The sequence below is a fragment of the Myxocyprinus asiaticus genome, chromosome 18 (genome assembly GCF_019703515.2).
Source record: "Myxocyprinus asiaticus isolate MX2 ecotype Aquarium Trade chromosome 18, UBuf_Myxa_2, whole genome shotgun sequence".
NCBI classification, from domain to species: domain Eukaryota; kingdom Metazoa; phylum Chordata; class Actinopteri; order Cypriniformes; family Catostomidae; genus Myxocyprinus; species Myxocyprinus asiaticus.
In genome coordinates, this window is record NC_059361.1 from 27,713,321 (window position 1) to 27,733,360 (window position 20,040).

At 36.3% G+C, this 20,040-nt stretch overlaps 1 pseudogene; it reads right to left on the minus strand.

The window, feature by feature from the left end:
• Positions 1-302: 302 nt before the first annotated feature.
• Positions 303-19,762, minus strand: LOC127455939 (uncharacterized protein KIAA0513-like; annotated as a pseudogene).
• Between the last annotated feature and the right edge of the window lie 278 nt (positions 19,763-20,040).

Sequence of the window (20,040 nt, forward strand, 5' to 3'; positions counted from 1 at the left end):
ACTTTGCATTTAATTGGTCACTAGGGGTCCTTGACATGAAAAAGCCTCTAGGATGAACAGCAGAATATTTTCAGTATTACATACAGTTTTTTAAAAATCTCTCTAGCATTCTAAGATGATTTAGATGAGTGACAACATTTATGAACATATTGTGATAATGTACCTTTTTTAGGCCATCTGTAAAAATAGAGCAAAATGTTCAATTTTCCTGTCTTAATGATGTCAGTCTATGACATATTAAGGATGCTTTCACACTCCACATTTATTTGATTCTAGAACTGAGAGAAATTCATAGAAATGCACATAAGAGAAAAAGACAAGTTTTGTTTGTATTTTTTTTATTTTTTATCATAAACACTTTACACATTACAGACAGGACAACACCTTTCTCACTGGCTTTCAGATATGCTCCAATAGGAAATTCAGGGCACTTGGGAAAAACTATAACAGACCACAGAGCTAACCATTGACATAAATTTGCACAACAGTAACAACATTATTTGAAATGCAAATACCAGACCAAATCAAACTGGATCATCACATTCCTGACATGACCATGAACTCATAAACAACAACACATACAGACATCAAATAAATAAATGCACATAAATCTGACAATCCCTTTAATCCAGCCTATATTTAGCATCTGATTTATCATGATTCTGTTATCAAAATACTCTGCATTTACAAACCAAATACATACATTTTTGTTTTCCTCATATGGAGGACATATGATTCAACACAAGCTCTTGAACGCCCCACTTGGTGGTTGAAATTTACCTCTACTGATCTACAGTCAACGCAGAGGGTTATGTTTGCCCTCTATTGGCTTGAAATATAATTGCACAACAGTATACGTTGATGGTAAACAATGTACATGCATTCACTAAACAAACAACACCAAAACAGCTCTTCTTTAGAGAGCCACATGATACTTTTCAATAACTGACTTTTAATTCAAACTGCAAGCATTATGCATACACAAACACATCTACATATGAGCACTAAGCCAGTAACACCACCAGTTTTGTGGAGAATTAAAGGAGGACAACAGCATGCAGACACAAGTTTGTTTGCACTAAAATGGACCAGGGAAGATCACTGCTTTGTAATTGAACAAAGGCACTTTGAACAGAAGGTAATAGACAAGTATCAGTCATCATGTACGAGGATGTCAAAAGAAAACACAATTTATATTGAATTTATCCATACAGGAAGAACACAAAACCAAAAAAGTACAAAAGCTAAGAACATATGACAGGAACAGGCCCAGTATAATACTTATAGAATTTGAGTAAAAAAATAAATAAATAAGGTAATTGTAAAAGTTAAAACTAGAACAAAGCAGTGTAAGACATCAGTGCATGTTAAGGCTAATTCTCATGGCCTAATATAACACCAACAACCAAGGTTGTGGGTTTTGTTTAGGGGTCAGTGTGATAACCCTGTTGGTGTTTGTTGGGGTGGTGTGACAATAAAGGTTATGTTTTCAAACATTCTAAATCTAACAATCAGCTTCTCTGTGACTGCCCAACAAATACCAACATTTCAAACATTCTAAAGTTGGCAGTTAGATTTAGATTGTTGGCAGCATAACTGTCATTGTCACACTGCCCCAACAAACACAAACATTTCAAACATTCTAAAGTTGGTGGCTAGATTTAGATTGTTGGGAACACAACTGTAAATGTCACACTGCCCAAACAAACACCAACATTTAAGACATTCTAAAGTTGGCTGGTAGATTTAGAATGTTGGGAATATAACGATCACTATCACACTTCCCAACAAATACCAACATTTCAAACATTCTGAATTTGACTGTTAGAATTAAAATGTTTGAAAACATTACTGTCATTGTGTGACAATGACAGTTATACACCCAACATTCTAAATCTATCCCCCAACTTTAGAATGTTGGTAATGTTGGTGTTTGTTGGGGAAGTGAGGCAATGACAGTTGTGTTCCCAACCATCTAAATCGAACCATCAACTTTGGAATGTTTGAAATGTTGGTGTTTGTTGGGGCAGTGTGACATTTAAAGTTATGTTTCCAACATTCTAAATCAAACGGCCAACTTAAGAATGTTTGCAATGTTGGTGTTTGTTGGGGCAGTGTGACATTTAAAGTTATGTTTCCAACATTCTAAATCAAACTGCCAACTTCAGAATGTTTGAAATATTGGTGTTTGTTGGGGCAGTGTGACATTTAAAGTTATGTTCCCAACATTCTAAATCAAACTGCCAACTTTAGAATGTTTGAAATGTCGGTGTTTGTTAGGGCAGTGTGACAATGACAGTTATGTTCCCACCATTCTAAATCTAACTGACAACTTCAGAATATTTGAAAAGTTGCTGTTGTTGAGGCAACGTGTCAATAACAGTTGTGTTTTCCAACATTCTAAATCTAGCAGCAAACTTTAGAACGTTTGAAATGTTGCTGTTTGTTGCGGCAGTGTGACAACAACAGTTATGTTTCTAAACATTCTAAATCTAACAGCCAACTTGTAACAACCAATTTTAGAATGTTTGAAATGTTGATGTTTGTTGAGGCAGTGTGAATTAGCCATTAATGTAAGATTAGATGGAAGGCTAAAGCTAAAGGGGACCTGTAGCTGTGCATCTGAAGGCCAATTCACACTGCCCCAACAAACTTGAAATTCTAAAGTTGGCAGTTGAATTTAGAATGTTGGGAAACATAGCTATCATTGTCAAACCACCCTAACAAACACAGTTTCCCCCTACAAACAACAGGGTGAACACACTGACCCACCAAAACTCAACAAATGTGTTTGTTGAAGTTTGTTGAGACACTGTGAACTGGCCTTTAGATGTACTTTTTTGTTCAGTGATTTTAAGGTGTATTTGCTTAAAGAACACTTTAGAACTACATTTCTGCAGTTCTGTAAATGTACATTAGAGTACATAAAAGTAAACTGGAGAGCAGTGGTGTAGTTGGGGCCATATGCACGTATACGCCATATGCTTACTATTTTCCCAGGGCTGTTTGCGTATAACTTCTAAGGATCAATATTTGCCTATACCCCCGGTATACACACTTGTTTTTGCTACTTCAGAAGTTCATAATCTACTGTTGTTAGTTTCCCTTTAACTGTATTGGATGCTGTTTTGTGAAACTGGAAATTCTTTATTGTAATTGGTGCATTATCACTTGAATTCTACCATTCCCTGCCCCTGACAACCGTTGTTGTCGCTGCCATCATCGACTGAGGGAATTTATGACAGTAAGTAGAAGTGAGAGAGTCACCCTCATGCTGAAGCAGTATCAGGTAAAATGTATTAAACAAAATATGCCAAATATTTTTCAAAAATGTTCAAAGCCGGAATGTCACCGAATTGTAGGAATGACCCATTTACGATATGTAGATTTGCAGTTCCGCCACTCTCTATACGCACATTACGCAGTTTTCAGTAACAGTAAACACATTGTAATGTATATGGTATATCTATTTGAGAAAATAACACTTATTTGTAACATTAGGTTCACATCACACAATATAACTCCATATTATATAATATGACTGAGATACTACTTTGCAATGATACTTAAGGACTCAAGATGATAGAAAGTTTAGCTATATTGCTATTCCAGTATATGTGCATATTCAGTTACATAAGAATAAACTGTAACTGTTAGGACAACAATGAACTGTCCACATTACAGCGGTACACTGACGCATCATGGGTTTATGATGATCTATATCAATAGTTTGTGTAGCATAAGTTTATAAAATGTTTGGTAGTAGGGTGATTATAGAGGTGAAACCATGTTGGCATTTGAGGAATACTGATCATTAGTGACTGAATGGTTAAAGTTGAACTCATGTGGACGGTTTGAGCTTTTGATTTTCTGTTCACTCTGCAGCCATCTGCTCAATGTGATCACACAGCAGCTTGTATTGCTCTGAATGAGGAAGATAACTGTGTGAATCATATTTACAAAGAACTGAAGTTACACACCTATAACATAAGATGTAATTCTTCTCAATTTGGTACAGAAAATCACCAAGAATATTTATTTTTTCCCCCCAAAAATGACAATTTACCTTCATTCAGATTTCCAATGACTGCCTGCTTCTTTAAGAAGTCATTGCAGAGTTTTTTGCTCAGTCCAAAAGCAACCATGTTATGGGTGAATGTTCTAGATAAATAGAAACAAACATCTGCAAATAAACATAAATATAAACATACAAGCAAATGTAAACATAAACAAACAGATGAAAGTGCAAAAGAAGTTTGAACTTTTAAAACGCTGAACTTTTAAAACACGTTAAAACACCACCTGAAAACAGAGTTCTATCAGTTAATTTTTTTTTCATGTTCTTTCACAATATCATGAAACCAATGCCATGTGACTCACCCCAGCTGACCGAACGTAATGTTTTCATCAAATCTGGAGCTATCATCTTTCTCTTCCTGGGTCATATGACACCATTTTTCTCTGAAGATACAAAAAAGAAGAGGTCAAGTTCAGGGGTCACACACATTGAATCAAGAACCAACATCATCATGATACACCATTTTAAAAAGTTAACATATTTACTTTGAAATGATATATATAGCATCTTAAAACACATATTACTATAAAATCTGGGAGGTTAGGGGGTTAAAAGGGTGTAAACAACCATACAACAGACATGTTTGTGTATTAGGCAAACATTAGTGCTCGTGCATAATGCAATAAACATTTTAAAATAGGGTTTAGTGATTTGTCAGCTGTAGCCATGGTTCACAACAAAACAAAAACAAGATGCAAAAATTAAATAATAAAAAACATATGAGCAACAAATTATTACCACAGCATTATTCAGTTCACAAACAGGACAAAATGCACAGGCAAACTTTCCAGTATGCCTTTTTTATGTACAAAGTTTTCCATTCTTTAAAATTAATTAGGTCTAATGTCTTATACTAATATACAAAAAAAATGTCATACTGAGTCCATACTGAGATTTCTGACATATGTGATTACATTTCCTTAGCTAGCATCAATTATAACTAATAAGCTGTTCTTGGTTAGCTGTTTTCAGCTACTGTAAATACAATGAACATGGGAATGAGGAATAAAATAGCCTGACAACATGCAATGATATAGCAAATAATGCAAGTCAAAGAGAAAACCACTTTAGGAACAGGAATATACTGTGCCTGGGGACCCATATACTATTATTTTAAAACCATGGCTGTGATAGCATTACAAAAACTATTATACTAATTATCATGTTTCTATCTAATTGCTTCATTTAAATTTCTCAGAATTAGTTGAAGTCATATATAACTGTTTATAAACATGACTTGTATTACATTCAAGTCAAATGCAACCAACATGAGTGCTTTTTTGGTTGACCTGCAGTTTCCTTTCTGTACCATACCAATGAAAATGTTATCAGAATATTACACAGCTTCCTGTCTTTATCCTGCTCTGACACTTGTTATTGTGACTTTCAAGTGAAATGCATCACGTCCCACAGTGTATTTGTGTATGAAACACTGGCCAAATTCTGTCACTTTACAATCCCTAAACTTTCTACACTGATACTTCCTCTGCATTTATTCTGTTTCCATTCTTTACTCTTTCACTCTTCAGTTAATTCTAACTCAACTAACTTTCTCCATCTCTCCTTTTTATTCTTCCTCTTTCTTTGCCTTTCCCATCGGTCTAGCAGTGTCAGCAGACGGAATGAAAGACAGACCTTTCATCTTTCTCTTCCTCAGCCGTCCGCCTGCGTGAGGCAGCAAGGCACAGGGAGATAAAGGGTTAAAGTCACATGCACAGAGAGGCAGAAAGGCAATAGAAGATGATGAGCAGATGAGCAGTGTGGAAGAGTAAACCACAAGAACACAGCGTGAAGCCGCAGGGCTCGTCCAGACATAAGTGTCTGATTTTTCCACAGCAAATCCTCTGTAACACTGTCATATAGACCAGGCACACAGTCACGCACCTCAGCTGAAATGTCTTAGCAGTTTATTGCAACATCGTTAACGTCGTCATTCATCTAATCATAAACAATATAGAGTAAACACTGACTCTCCCCCTCTGGCTTTAACAGACACACAAACAAACACAGTCTAAACAAACACACAATCTATCATGTGCATTAGGTGCCGTGCAAAGACTGTTTTATTTAATAGCATGGTATTTGAGGAGAGAGAAAAGAAGAGCTTTATAAATACAAGTACAGTGTATAATTTGGAAATCATCGTACTCGCTCACCTGGTAGTGGGGGATCTTTTGTTTCTCTCACAATGGACGGCATCAAAAAATGCAGCATTCCAAAACCTCAGAGTGTGCCTTTTTGAAAAGATCAAAAAGAAATAAAGAGAATCAGATATAATCAGACAGAGATTTATACCATTAAAAAGCATACAAACCTGGTGCATTAAACCCTCAGGCCCGCTTGCTGCAGGCACAGGTTGTAATTATTCGTTGTTAATTATTATTTTTTACATTGTGTCATTATTTTCATGACAATAAAGTACACCACCCCAACCCCCCCAATTCTCATTACTGCAGTATAATGAGAAAAAAGTCAATTGTTTCCATTACTGTAATGAAAAAAAAAAAGAACATTGTCATTTTTATTTGTATAACAATTTTCACAATACCCTCCTGAGACTCAGGCATAACTGCTATGTGCATTTTCCATTTCTCTTTTTAATTTGTAACTAGTAGCACCTAATAAACATAAAAGTAAATAAATAATAATAAAAAAAAATAAATAAAAAGTTTTTTAGAGCAAGTAGTTTTCCTAAAAATTGATGTCCACATACACTAACGGTCAAAAGTTTTGAAACACTAACTCATTCTTTATTATTATTATTTTTCACATTTAAGGATAATAGTAAAGTCATCAAAACTATGGAATAACATAAATGGAACTATGGGAATTATGTTGTGACTAAACAAAATCCAAAATAAATCAAAACTATGTTATATTTTAGCATCTTCAAAGTAGTCACCCTTTGCCTAGATTTTGCAGACATGTACTCTTGACATTTTCTCAACCAACTTCTTGAGGTATCACCCTGGGATGCTTTTTAAACAGTATTGAAGGAGTTCCCATCTATGTTGGGCACTTATTGGCTGCTTTTCTTTATTATTTGGTCCAAGTCATCAATTTCAAAAACTGTTTTTGTTTTTTTAATTATTAAATGTTAGTTTTATAATTAAATAAATTAATATGTTGGCACAATTATATTTTTGTCTACAAAACTAATTTCAATCATTTAAGTATACGCCTTCAAATCAAAAGATTTTTATGATCATGTGAAACATTTCAGTCAAGTGTTTCAAAACTTTTGACTGGTAGTGTGCGTGTGGACAGCGGGACTTAGTTGTGAAATTTCAAATAATACCAAGCTTTAGAAAGTCAGATATTTTTTTTATCAAATTGTTTTTATTTCCAGGAGTATTGGTTATTCATGTTTTTGAGATGTTACAGACATTACAGCTGATTTTCTGTAAAGCTGCTTTAGAACAATGTGTATTGGGAAAAGCACAAATAAAAAAATTTATTTGAGTTTTATGTTACAATGTTTTTTTCTATTTTGGCAACAAAATCTCAATGTTCTCTCTTTGCACTGTCAAACAAACAAGTGATAGCCAGTGCTGAAATATTTTTCCAATCAGAAATGAGCAGAATTAATTCTGATAGAAGTAATGGCCAACATCGTGTAATCACTGCCAACCATGTGAAAATAAAATTATACCTTGTAAATTCTGAATCTAAGTACTGAATACCATTGTCCCATGTCTGCCAAACATGTTGAGTGGTTCAAACATCATCTACAGCCTGAAACGGAACTTTTGATAAGAAGTTTGGGTTGAATGCACTTTGCTTCATAGGAAAGCTTTAGGATGCTCCCTTGCTCCCTATTTAGTGAATGACTTAACCTCCAATGTGCTATCTGTCTGCATTGGTCTCAGAACTGTTCAAAATGCACAGTATTTTCATATAACTCCATATAACACTTTGGAAAGCAACTTTTTTCTTAATGTGAAAATGCACATTAAATATACTGTAGGATTTCTAATGAAAACCTTGTGCTATTGTACACATTTGTGTACACTGTGTTTAGCAGTGTGGCGTTTCACGATAAATAGCTCAAATTTAAAAAATGGCATATCGGGTGAGACTAGAAAGTCGAATCTTTTGACCCAAACAGGTTTCAATGTAAAAACTTTATTAGGTTTCTTACCAGATGTAGTTTTGTTGGCGTTTCTCCTAAAGACAAACTCCGCTGTGATCGGTGTCGCTGTTTTATCACATGACTCTGTCCATCGAAAGTTTTACCCTTTACTGACAGCCCAGAGTCTCCTAAACTGAGATCAGTCGGTTTAAATGAAATTTAATTATGCATTGCGTATAGTGAAGCCAAAATACAATGTCCACTCATGTGTATGCGAGGACACGCTAGGATACACATCGTTTCCAAGCAGCATTACAGAAAATTATGCTGTAATGTCTTCACTGAGCAGTTTCACTGAAAAATGTAATTCATTGTATTATTTAAATTATAATTTTTTACATTGTATATTCGTTATTTTGTATGTGTTGTACTAAATGTAATATATGCTGTCTGGACAAGATGATTCTCATTACTTGATTTTTATATTTTTTCATTACTATGAATTGTTGTGAAAATGATGCCATAATGCAACACAAACGTAAATGGTCCTAAATTAGGCTTTATATTGTTTATGCAAAATACTTACTTGCATAAAACTTAAAAAGATTTTTGACAACCTACCAAATAGGCTGCTGTTTAAGGTGTGTGTACAGGTAAATCTTCTCTTCTTCCTTCCTCTCTGGGGAAAGTGGGGGAGAAACTACAGGGACAAGCCCAGTTAACAACTTATTTCACTCACACACCTGTAAACATTATTGCATTTCGAAAGTGCATTTTCACAACAGAAACAATCCCTGTAAGGCAACCTGGGCTTAAGTATCTTGCTCAAGGGTACAACTGTGGTAGCACAAGAACCCACAACCTTAGGGTTACAAGCCCATTTTCTTAATCACTAAGTCACACCTCCAATATACACACAAAAAACTTTGATTGAGACATCTATAAACTGGTGAATAAATGACGATAGTCTACCATGGGTGAGAATGGAGTTCTTTAGCAGAAATTAGATTTTGTCCAAAAGAACATGTGCAAATAGAAACAATAAAATCAAAACGGTGTTAGTGGAATAAACTGATGGAATAAACTACCAGGAGTTTTGGTCTTCTGCTCAGCTGCTCTGTCTGTATCCCTGAGGAGAACATAATTACACAAGATGAGTTTGTGAGGAACAATGCCTTCATAAATAAGACAAAATGATTAGGACAGAGTAGATGATGCTTACTCATTCTTTCGGCCCAAGGGTCCCCTCAGTTTGCTTTCAAGGCCCCCAAAGAATCCTTTAACATCGGTCTTGGCTCAGGTGTTTTTGAGCAGTCTCTCTGCGATGTCCTTCTTCCCTGAGAGCCAGACCTTTCCACTGCGCAGGTATGAGTCAATCCCCCCACTGGGCCTCTCCAGCAGCTCTGTGGGAGACAGCTGGGACTTACCTGTCACACACACATTTTCATGAAAAACTGAAAATGGAATGAACTAAAAAGGCATACTGGGCATACAAACTCCTGTATTAGGAGTGTGAATCTTTAGGTTCCTCATGATTCAAACACGATTTCAGGGAGTCACAATCAGATTCCAAAATGATTCACGATGCATTTCAATTTTTCAGCAACATAGAGGAGCAAATCATTGGTGATTTAAGTTAGCTCGTTGCCACATTTTGTGCAAAAACTATAAAAAATAGCTCTGAGTGAATTAAATGCTGCATCAAAGATGCTTTAAATTGTTGTCATCATCAATAAGCACTTGTTTTGTTTTTTGTGGCTGCGCATGTAAGCGTTAAGCAGAGTGTTATAGAAATGATAAAAAAATATTTGAAAAACCATTGTTGTTGGGTCACTTGTTATAGTGACACGAGGTACGTAGAGAGGATACACAAATGTTTTTTAAAAAAAATCTTCAACTACATCTCGAGAAGAGCATGCTATGGATAAAACTGTGTCAGCCCTCATTTCCAAATGAACATGTATGATATCAGCAATGACACCTACATTCGCTCCAAGGTAAATAAAAGCTAAAAACTAAACATTAATTTATGTATTGATTCAGGTCTTTATAAAGGCGATAGTATATAAAGAGTTCACAGCAGCATATTGAGTGTATTATGAGACTTTATGAGCAGTTCTGTTCACTTACACTAACGTTGTCAGGTGGGTAATCGCCATCAAATGACGCTTTTCTCTTTTCAAGTGACTATGATAATGGTTTGCCTCAATTCTGACTCAATCTCCACAGTATTCAATCAAATTACTGTGTAATTTAACAATTTCTTTTACAAAAAATGTCAGATAAATATGCTTTAAAATGTCACTCTTTATTTCAGCCCACATAAGAGTATTATCAATTCCGTTTAGGAGAATATTTAGCCAAAAACCGCACAGTTCACAGAAATCTCCCATTCATTCCTATGGTAAATTCTGCAAAGCTTGTCAGAGCAAGCAGCTGTGACCAAGGGGGGCAGAGCTTAGCGAAGGGTCAATTAATTTTTTACCCCTTTCCTAGAGTATATACCAGGTCACTGTGCAAACAAAATCACACCTCCTTTGAAACAATATTTAAATTGAAGAAACACCAAGAGGCAATGAACCCTGCAAGTTTGGTCTGAGTCATGATTTTTAACAGGAACTGGGAGGAGGTCGGGACATTTCTTCATCAGATTATTAAATTCTACACAATATCACAGCGTGCTTGCTTAACATCGTGGACAGACTTACCCATGTAGTAATATGTGAAGCACATGGTCATGAGGTGTTTGGCGGGGCTATAATCATCATTCTGGTAACATCTGTCAAAAAATAAAATCTGGGTCACATGTGAGCATAAAAACTGCATAAAACCTGACTCTCCAGGAAGTCAACAGAAAATTGGTGTAGCAGCTCTCAGCCAGACTGTTTGGAGTAGCTTCCAATTAACATCAAATAAAAACACCAGAGATGTGATCATTGATGTACTTACTCAAACAAGACAACAGCGAAGGACTGCACCAGCCTGTAGAATGTCTGTTCGCTCACACATTTGGAGTGACAGCGCTGCAAACACAATGCACTGTTATCATCACAACTGTGTGTATATAAGCATATATATGTTATCATGCAGGAGTACTTTTAATCGTTGGACAAACTGAAAATGATGGTACATTATATACAGTAGAGTCTTTATGGACTGTTTAAAATGTATTTGATATCTATAGAGGTTGGTTACTGCTTTTATACCTCTGCACTGACATATTTGGCAAACCACTCCCTTCCTTTCCCGTTCTCTCCAGTGCACAGCTCTCCAAAGCGAGCCTTCTCTTCGTGATCAAAGTCCTCTCTGGGAGAGAAAAGAGAATGAAAGGAACAAGCAGTATTGGCAGGAAGAGATTAAGGGAGAGGACGGGGAGGTGGGGAGAGCGTAAATGAAACAACAAGAACTTACTCTTAAGGACAGACTACAACACATACATAAATTCACTTTTGACTTCAAATCAGTGTAAAACTTTCTTCTGTGGGACACAAATTTAGATATTTTGCAGAATGTTCAAGTTGTTTGTTTCCATACAGTGAAAGTGGACAGTGACTTTCAGCTGTCAAGCTTGGAAAAAGGACATAAAAAGTGCCATAAAACTAGTCCAAATGACTCGTATGCTATATTCCAAGTCTCCTGAATGCATATGATTGCTTTGTGGGAGCAACAAATCTAAATTTAAATAGTTACTCATGACAATGGCATCAAATGTCATTGGTTCTCAGGCCAGGTTTGAATATGCACAAGCATGAATGAGATTTGAGAGCAGATAACGACTTAAATTTCAGTCTGTTCCTCACATAAGTTATTGTAAAGCTTCCAAGGACTTGGAATATAGTGCATGAGTAATATGGACTACTTCTACAGTGCATTTATGGAGATTTTTTTGTCCCTTTTGGTGCATGAAAGCCTCTGGTACCTTGTCTACTTTTGTTATATGGAAACAAGCAGCGAAAACACGCTGCAAAATATCTTGTTTCTTGGTCCTTAGATGAGCTATTCCTTTACACTGTAGTTTGTTGTGCACATTACCTTTCATGGAAGAGCTTTTGCACATAGGTTTTCATGAATGCTCTGATTTCTGTCTCCTCTGCATCCTCCGCACTGTGACTAGAGCAGGATGAGGAACGCCGTGTGCTTGAGACGTGCGATGGGGATGCGGTGCCCTCGTTCTCACTGTCGGCAGACTCGGTAGCATCACTGTTGCTTCCTTCATCTTCTCCTCTGTGGGTGGTGTTCGTAGGGGCTATGGGCTCTGGTAGAAGGGGCTCCATTGTGACGCCACTAATAGGCTCAGGGACAAGAGGCTCATCTGAGAAAAAGTTCGCCCCAGGACCAACAGAAGAGGGTGCTGTGCTTTCTGAGGGCAAGTCGAAGTCTATAAGGTTGCTTACCACAGACCCCTCCATGTTGTGTTATGGGGGTTGTACAGTCACTAGGATGAGCTATGGTGACATCAGTACAAAAACACAAGGAGTGAACCTGATTGTATCTCCAGAATCTTGTCACAGCAGCTCGACCTGAAATAAAAAACAAAATATATATATATATATATATTATATTATATTATTTTAAGGTGAAGTGTATGCATTTTTCTATGTTTAAATGCCTTCTTGTATACTAGATTATTGTGCAGAAACAACTATAAGTATGGCATACAGAATGAACAAATATGCAAATTAAGTGGGAATCAGGAAGTGGACAAATTTTTTCTATTTGAGCATCCAAACCAGCCCGACAGCAACATCGGTTCAACCAATGGCTTAAGTTCGAGGTGGAGTTATATGTTTTTCTCACCAGTGAATACAGGGGGAGAGTTTGGGAAACCTGTTTGAAAACATTTAATTCATTTTTTATTTTTTTATTTAGTTTGGTTCCTCTAGTAGCACAGAAATTACACACTTAAACTTGAATCTATTTATAAATAAAATATCAAACATTCAAAACATTTGAAAAATTCTAGCATTACAATAAGCCCACTTTAATGTTGTTTTATTTAATTATATTTGTTTATACAGACTGACAACAACGTTACGTTAGGCAATGCAGAGTCTGTCAGAGCCTGTTACTGCACCGCCAGATAATGAAATTCATTAGACTGTAAAAACATGAGTTACCATGACTGCTAATGAAGTTCCATACATAGTTTAAAACCAGAATGATGCCATAAGTGTAATACAATGCAAATGTGTCCTCCTCAGTCAGACCACAGCAGAGACAAATCTACGGAGAATCATTTGAATCTCTTGTGAATCGGTCTTAATCACTAAAAGCTCTCATGCAAACACGAAATAACAAAACACTCCAACCGAATATGATGCATGGTAATACTAATTGATTTGGTAACATTAAAACAGCAAAATGTAAACAAGTACTTCATCCTGCCTCTGAGAAAACACCATCTGCTTCTTATACAACTCCCTAATTTATCAGCCCAATGACACATGTTTCCTTCTCATACTAAGAGGTAGTAGACTTTGCATGCATTACTACCACGACTTGAATTGCAGCTTCGGGAAGTCAAATTGAATGAAAAGAATATAGAAATTTTGCATGTAGAAGAGCATTCATTCATGTATTAGATCACAATTCTTACTCAAAAAAGACTTGAAACTAGGCCTATATCCCTTTAAGCTTATGTCAAATCCCTGAGAAATGCAGTACGACAGAGAGGACAGTTATGTAATGCAGTGTTGGAAGAGCGTGACTTGGCTGGCATATGTGCTCACACATGCATGCACACACACTCTGAGCTGGAGTGGGTAAATTATGCTCTCCAAAAAATTATGCCTGCTTCTTTTCATACTAATCGATGAGAGGCAGAAAGTGGGGAAAAAAATTATGTTATTGTTTATCCATTTTCAAATTTCTAACAGAAAAAAGGAAAAGTACAGTAATTAATCAAGAGCTTAAATCCCAATCATCTCACTACTTGGTCATTCTCTGTTAACCCAGCCAGAAGTGCCCGGCTCAAAATTCTGTTTTTGTTCATTTTTTACTAGTAAAAGAAATACATTAATGATGATGAAAGCCAAATTATTAAATGCCATGAATCAATATTTATTGATTAATCCAATATTTTATAGAGCCACGTTTCGCTTATTCTTAATAATAGTGTATTTTTGGATATAAAAATTACATTTCTATTCTAACATTCTACTTCAGACCTTTGTTTCGCTGGACAATTAAAACTTAATACCATGTGATCTACATTTGGTTTTTGACCATTAAAAATGTTTAACATTTGTTATATATTTATGCACGGAGCCACATTGAGAGCCCTATATCTCTGGGATTTAACCATATATGGCCTTAAAAATGAAGATACCAAAAGGAAAGTGTTTTATAAACCGGAATCTAAAAGGATATTAAGATTTCTTTAATACTTACAGGAGTTATAGGCACTCCAACTTTGGTAAAACAGCACAAAATATCTATATTTTTTTTCTTATTTATGGACTCACACCATTGGCATATACAGTTGAAGTCAGAAGTTTGCATACACATTAGCCAAATACATTTAAACTCAGTTGTTCACAATTCCTGACATTTAATCCTAGAAAAAAATTCCCTGTCTTAGCTCAGTTAGGAACACTACTTTATTTTAAGAATGTGAAATGTCAGAATATTAGTAAAGAGAATGATTTATTTCAGCTTTTATTTCTTTCATCACATTCCCAGTGGGTCAGAAGTTTACATACACTTTGTTAGTATTTGGCAGCATTGCCTTTAAATTGTTTAACTTGGGTCAAACCTTTTGGGTAGCCTTCCACAAGCTTCTCACAATAAGTTGCTGGAATTTTGGCCCATTCCTCCAGACAGAACTGGTGTAACTGAGTCAGGTCAGTAGGCCTCCTTGCTTGCACACGCTTTTTCAGTTCTGCCCACAAATTTTATATCGGATTGAGGTCAGGGCTTTGTGATGGCCACTCCAATAACAGTTAAATTTTTGCTTCACTAGACCAGAGGACATTTCTCCAAAAAGTATGATCTTTGTCCCCATGTGCACTTGCAAACTGAAGTCTGACTTTTTTATGGCGGTTTTGGAGCAGTGACTTCTTCCTTGCTGAGCAGCCTTTCAGGTTATGTCCATACAGGACTCGTTTTACTGTGGATATAGATACTTGTCTACCTGTTTCCTCCAGCATCTTCATAAGGTCCTTTGCTGTTGTTCTGGGATTGATTTGCATTTTTCGCACCAAACTACGCTCATCTCTAGGAGACAGAATGCATCTCCTTCCTAAGCGGTATGATGGCTGCATGGTCCCATGGTGTTTATACATGGGTATTATTGTTTGTATAGATGAACGTGGTACCTTCAGGCATATGGAAATTGCTCCCAAGGATGAATCAGACTTGTGGAGGTCCACAACTTTTTTCTGAGGTCTTGGCTGATTTCTTTTGATTTTCCCATGATGTCAAGCAAAGAGGCACTGAGTTTGAAGGTAGGCCTTAAAATACATCCACAGGTACATCTTCAACTGACTCCAATTAGCCTATCAGAAGCTAATTGGCTAATTGCCTAAAGGCTTGACATAATTTTCTGGAATTTCCCAAGCTGCTTAAAGGCACAGTTAACTTAGTGTAGGTAAACTTCTGACCTATTGGAATTGTGATATAGTCAATTAAAAGTGAAACAATCTGACTGTAAACAATTGTTGGAAAAATTACTCATGTCCTAAAAGACTTGCCAAAACTATAGTTTGCTAATATGAAATCTGTGGAGTGGTTACAAATTGGTTTTAATCACTTCAACCTAAGTGTATGTAAACTTCTGACTTCAACTGTATATGCATCAAGGGGTGCTGATGTCAACTGATTTTAGTAACAGACCTACCTATTTCTGTGTGAAAATAATGATGCTGCCACCTTTCTAAGGTCATTTTTTTTACCTGTAGTTTTGCTCCAAAATAGGCAAAAATTGTCATTTTGAGTATCCTCTACACAGTAATGAATTACTCAGTAAATATTGATCAGTGGCATTTATTATTTTGGCTTTCATCATCATTTACATTTATCTTTCTTGGGAAAAGTATTAACACAATAAAAAATAAACAGAAATTGTTTATTATCCATTGAAAACGCTATTGGTAGATTTTGAAACAGAGGCTACATCCACATTAATCCGGATATATTTGAAAAACGGCATTTTAGTTTTCGTATCGCTCTCCGTCCACATTTGCAATTTCAAGCGATTTCCAAAAGGTTCTCATCTACACTGAAACGAATGAAAACTCTTAAATCCCCTTACTGTGCATAAAGAAAAAAAAAACAAACAAAAAAAAAAACAATCATCGTTCCATGTACGGTCTAAATGAAATTGTCCTCGTGTTCCATTGCTGGACAGCAGTTTTGAGTATACTTCCTGTCATCTTTGAAGGAATGCATTGTGAAGGTTGTACAAAGTAACATTTAACTTTAGCAACGCTATCAAAGTGAATAAGAGGCACAACAATGCTGCTAGAACACAGGCCGCCATCTTGATTGTTTTGGGATGAATGGATCACATGACTGCATTACATGAAACAAATGTGCCATTGTTTTCAGATATAAGTCTATCAGACTTTCATCTCAGTGTGTACGGAAGGCCAAAACGTAGAGAAAAAGATGTGTTTTCAAATGAAAACATATTAGTGTGGATGTGGCCTGATACTAGGAAGTAAGACCACTAAAGCCGATTAATCAAAATAATTAACATAATCCAAATAGGCAAATATTGTCTGGATAATCGGCCTGGCAGATATATATTAGTCTTTCACTAGTACATCACCAGCATTAACAGCTCTGTTTAACACATTTTAGCATTCGTATTTAAATTCAGCTGGCAGAAATACACAGACTTCCCCCAACATCAGCACAGAAAACATGAAAAAAAAAAAGAAAAAGTCTACGGATTCTGTCTGGTCGTACTAATAACTCAATAGCACCTTTAGGATCCCATCTAGAAGATATAAATCTCAAACATGCGACTGCCTCTCAGAGAACACAGTCCCTTGCATTGTGTAAAACTCAGCATTCAGTAGAGTGAATGCACAGGCTGCAATTTTCCTGCTTCCATGAGCAGAAGCAAGGCCCCCCTTCACCTACTGTACACCATCCATCTACCCATCCATCCATCAAATGCCCCCTCACTGTGAGCCTCGGGGCCCAGCAGAGAGGATGCGACACACATGAGCTAGACTGATCGAGTCCACTGGTTAAAGAAAGTAAGAGTGGGTTAGGGTTACAGACTGCGGTAAATTCAGAGTTAACAGTGCAGAGAGAAAAACAATTAAATGTGTGATAAATGTCTCAGGAAGGCAGATGGTAGGTTGGCTCCTGTGCAAGGTCAAGCTGGTCAAAAGGGGATCTAACCATGTAAATTTAGTGAGCTAGAACCTTTACCTGTACTTCAATTATTATTATTAATAAATGTAACTGTCTACTGAACGTTGGGGCCTTTTATCATATTGCTTTTACCACCAATTTATAAAAGAAACAGCCTGAGCCACGCAAATCCAATTTTTGCACAGCCTCTCATGAATTCTTGCTTTAAAAATTGTGAATCTGTGTTAGGGAACAAAATAACTAATGTTGCAAAAAAGTGATACTAGACAAAACCTTAAGATCAGATTTCACCTGGTCAGTCAGGATTAGAAAAACTGCTAAAAGTCTGCAGCAATCTATCAAGTGCGAATGGTTTTGCACTCTGAATAATGAGTGAGAGTCTGCATGTTTCTGATGTGAAAATAAGGGCACAGAGACGTTAATTTGCGGCTGTTTCATGTGCATGGTTACGCAACACTCTGCCCTTTCCTCCAGGGATACCTCACTCGTATCTCTCACAGCATTATAATCAGACACTGTGAACTTAAGACTGTCATTCTGTACAATTACACAACACAGAGCTTGATCAGCTAGCTACTGACTACTATTGTATCGCTAGACACATAAACAAAGCCTAAATCGATCAATGATCTTAACCAGAGAACATCAGTTTCAATAAAAGTCAAGGAAATTATACTGAGACACTCCAGTAAGTGCGCAGACTGAGAATTGCTGCTAACAGTGAGCTTTTCATCAATGGCCTACAGTTGAATAGGACTAGAAAAATGATCCTCTGTTTGTTTGGGAACAAGGGCACTCTTATCTCTAGCCTCTAGAGTTTAAAAATACTGTATGTAACCATGTTCAAGAGCCAGAATTCCAAGTTTATCAGATGACTAACACAACCAAAGAATGATGTTCAGTAGCATGCAAATGGCCAAACTGCAAAAAAAAAAAAAAAAATAGTTGCAATTAACCATCCAGTTGCATACAGTTAAATACACATTTTGGAATACAGGAAGAAAAAAAAAACAACAACTGTACATCGTAGGCCAATATAGCATATATTAGGAAGTAAAAAATACACTGTTATTTTACCAGGTAATGGAAACCTAACCTACTAACTCAGTACTGGACAGTAAAAAGGAAATACAAAGCTTAAAGAGCTGAGATGGAACTACAGTCTATGTGCAGTTCCTGGTGAAACTATGGATCCCTCCATAGAAGCATCCAAAATCATCATTCTTCCTGTTCTAGTACTTCAGATCCTATCTTTTAAGCCACTGTCTTTAAATAACACCTGTCAAAACAGCAGGCTTATCAAAAGACGACCCACAGGCCCTGTCAGAAACCTTTCCTCTATAATCTCCTATAACCGAACCCTATTTTTAGCCCAAAGAAAAACTGCATATTTTGCATTAGCTCTAATTCAATTACCCAAATGATACAGGCTGCATCTCTAGTTGCTTGTCAGTGATTGAATTATCCAAACACAGATGGATATTAATCTGACAGAGTGGTTGTGTCTCAAAACTTAGAAAGCTTCCTATCAAGATAGCATGTTTGGCAATTCATCGCGAGATATGTATAAAAAAATAAAAAAAATAAAAATACTTTCTATATAGGCAACTCACTATAGAGGCACAGTCTAATTTACAGACAGCATGTAATATATGGTTACATACAGTATTCATAGGATCCTTCATCATTCATACTTTCTTCATACCAGCACTCTACGGTTTATTTAACTTTTGCAAAATGAAACATTTCCTCCACCTTCCTACTGTAAACAACACTGTGCAATCACATGGCACACTGATGGCTTTGCTGCGGAAAAGAACGCGGAAAAACACACGCGTGAAATAAGTACGTTCATTTGAAATAAGACTAATTTATTTTGTCGTTCACTAAATGCATCTTTTCGCACGTAAATAGGGTTGTAATTGCCTATGCTTACACTGAGTATCTACCTGCCACGTAATTAATATCAATAATGACACATTTTTATTGACACCACGTTCGTACAAACTTTGCACTAAAGAAAGTAACGTTATGTAAATCATGGCGCATATGTTCCCACCCTTAATGTCACTGTTCAAATCAATTAGATGTATATTTACCATGGATGTTTCAGGTAGAGCTGCGTCTTTCCAGGCTGCTCTGAACCAGTCGAAGTTTGCGCATGCGCAGTACTATCGCTAAAGTTGGATGGGGGAATCCAATGACGTCACTTAGGAAAACAGGTGACAGAACACTGCGCATTTTTAATTTTTTAGCAGCGTAAATCTCGCAATTTTTTATATTATAAATGTTTTAATATTGCATGTATGTAATATTGCATGTGTTATATTACCCTGGAATTAGTTTTAAAAAACGAATTACCACAGCTGCGAGGGAGTTTCTATTACAGCTGCTGAGTGACAGTAGATTTGGCATCTTCTCCTTTTTTTTTATTTCTTTTTTTTATCCCCTTTTCTCCCCAATTTGGAAAGCCCAATTCCCACTATTTATTTATTTATCCTTTATTTAACCAGGAAGGTCCCACTTAGGTACATGATCTTTTCTTCCAGGGAGTCCTGGTCAA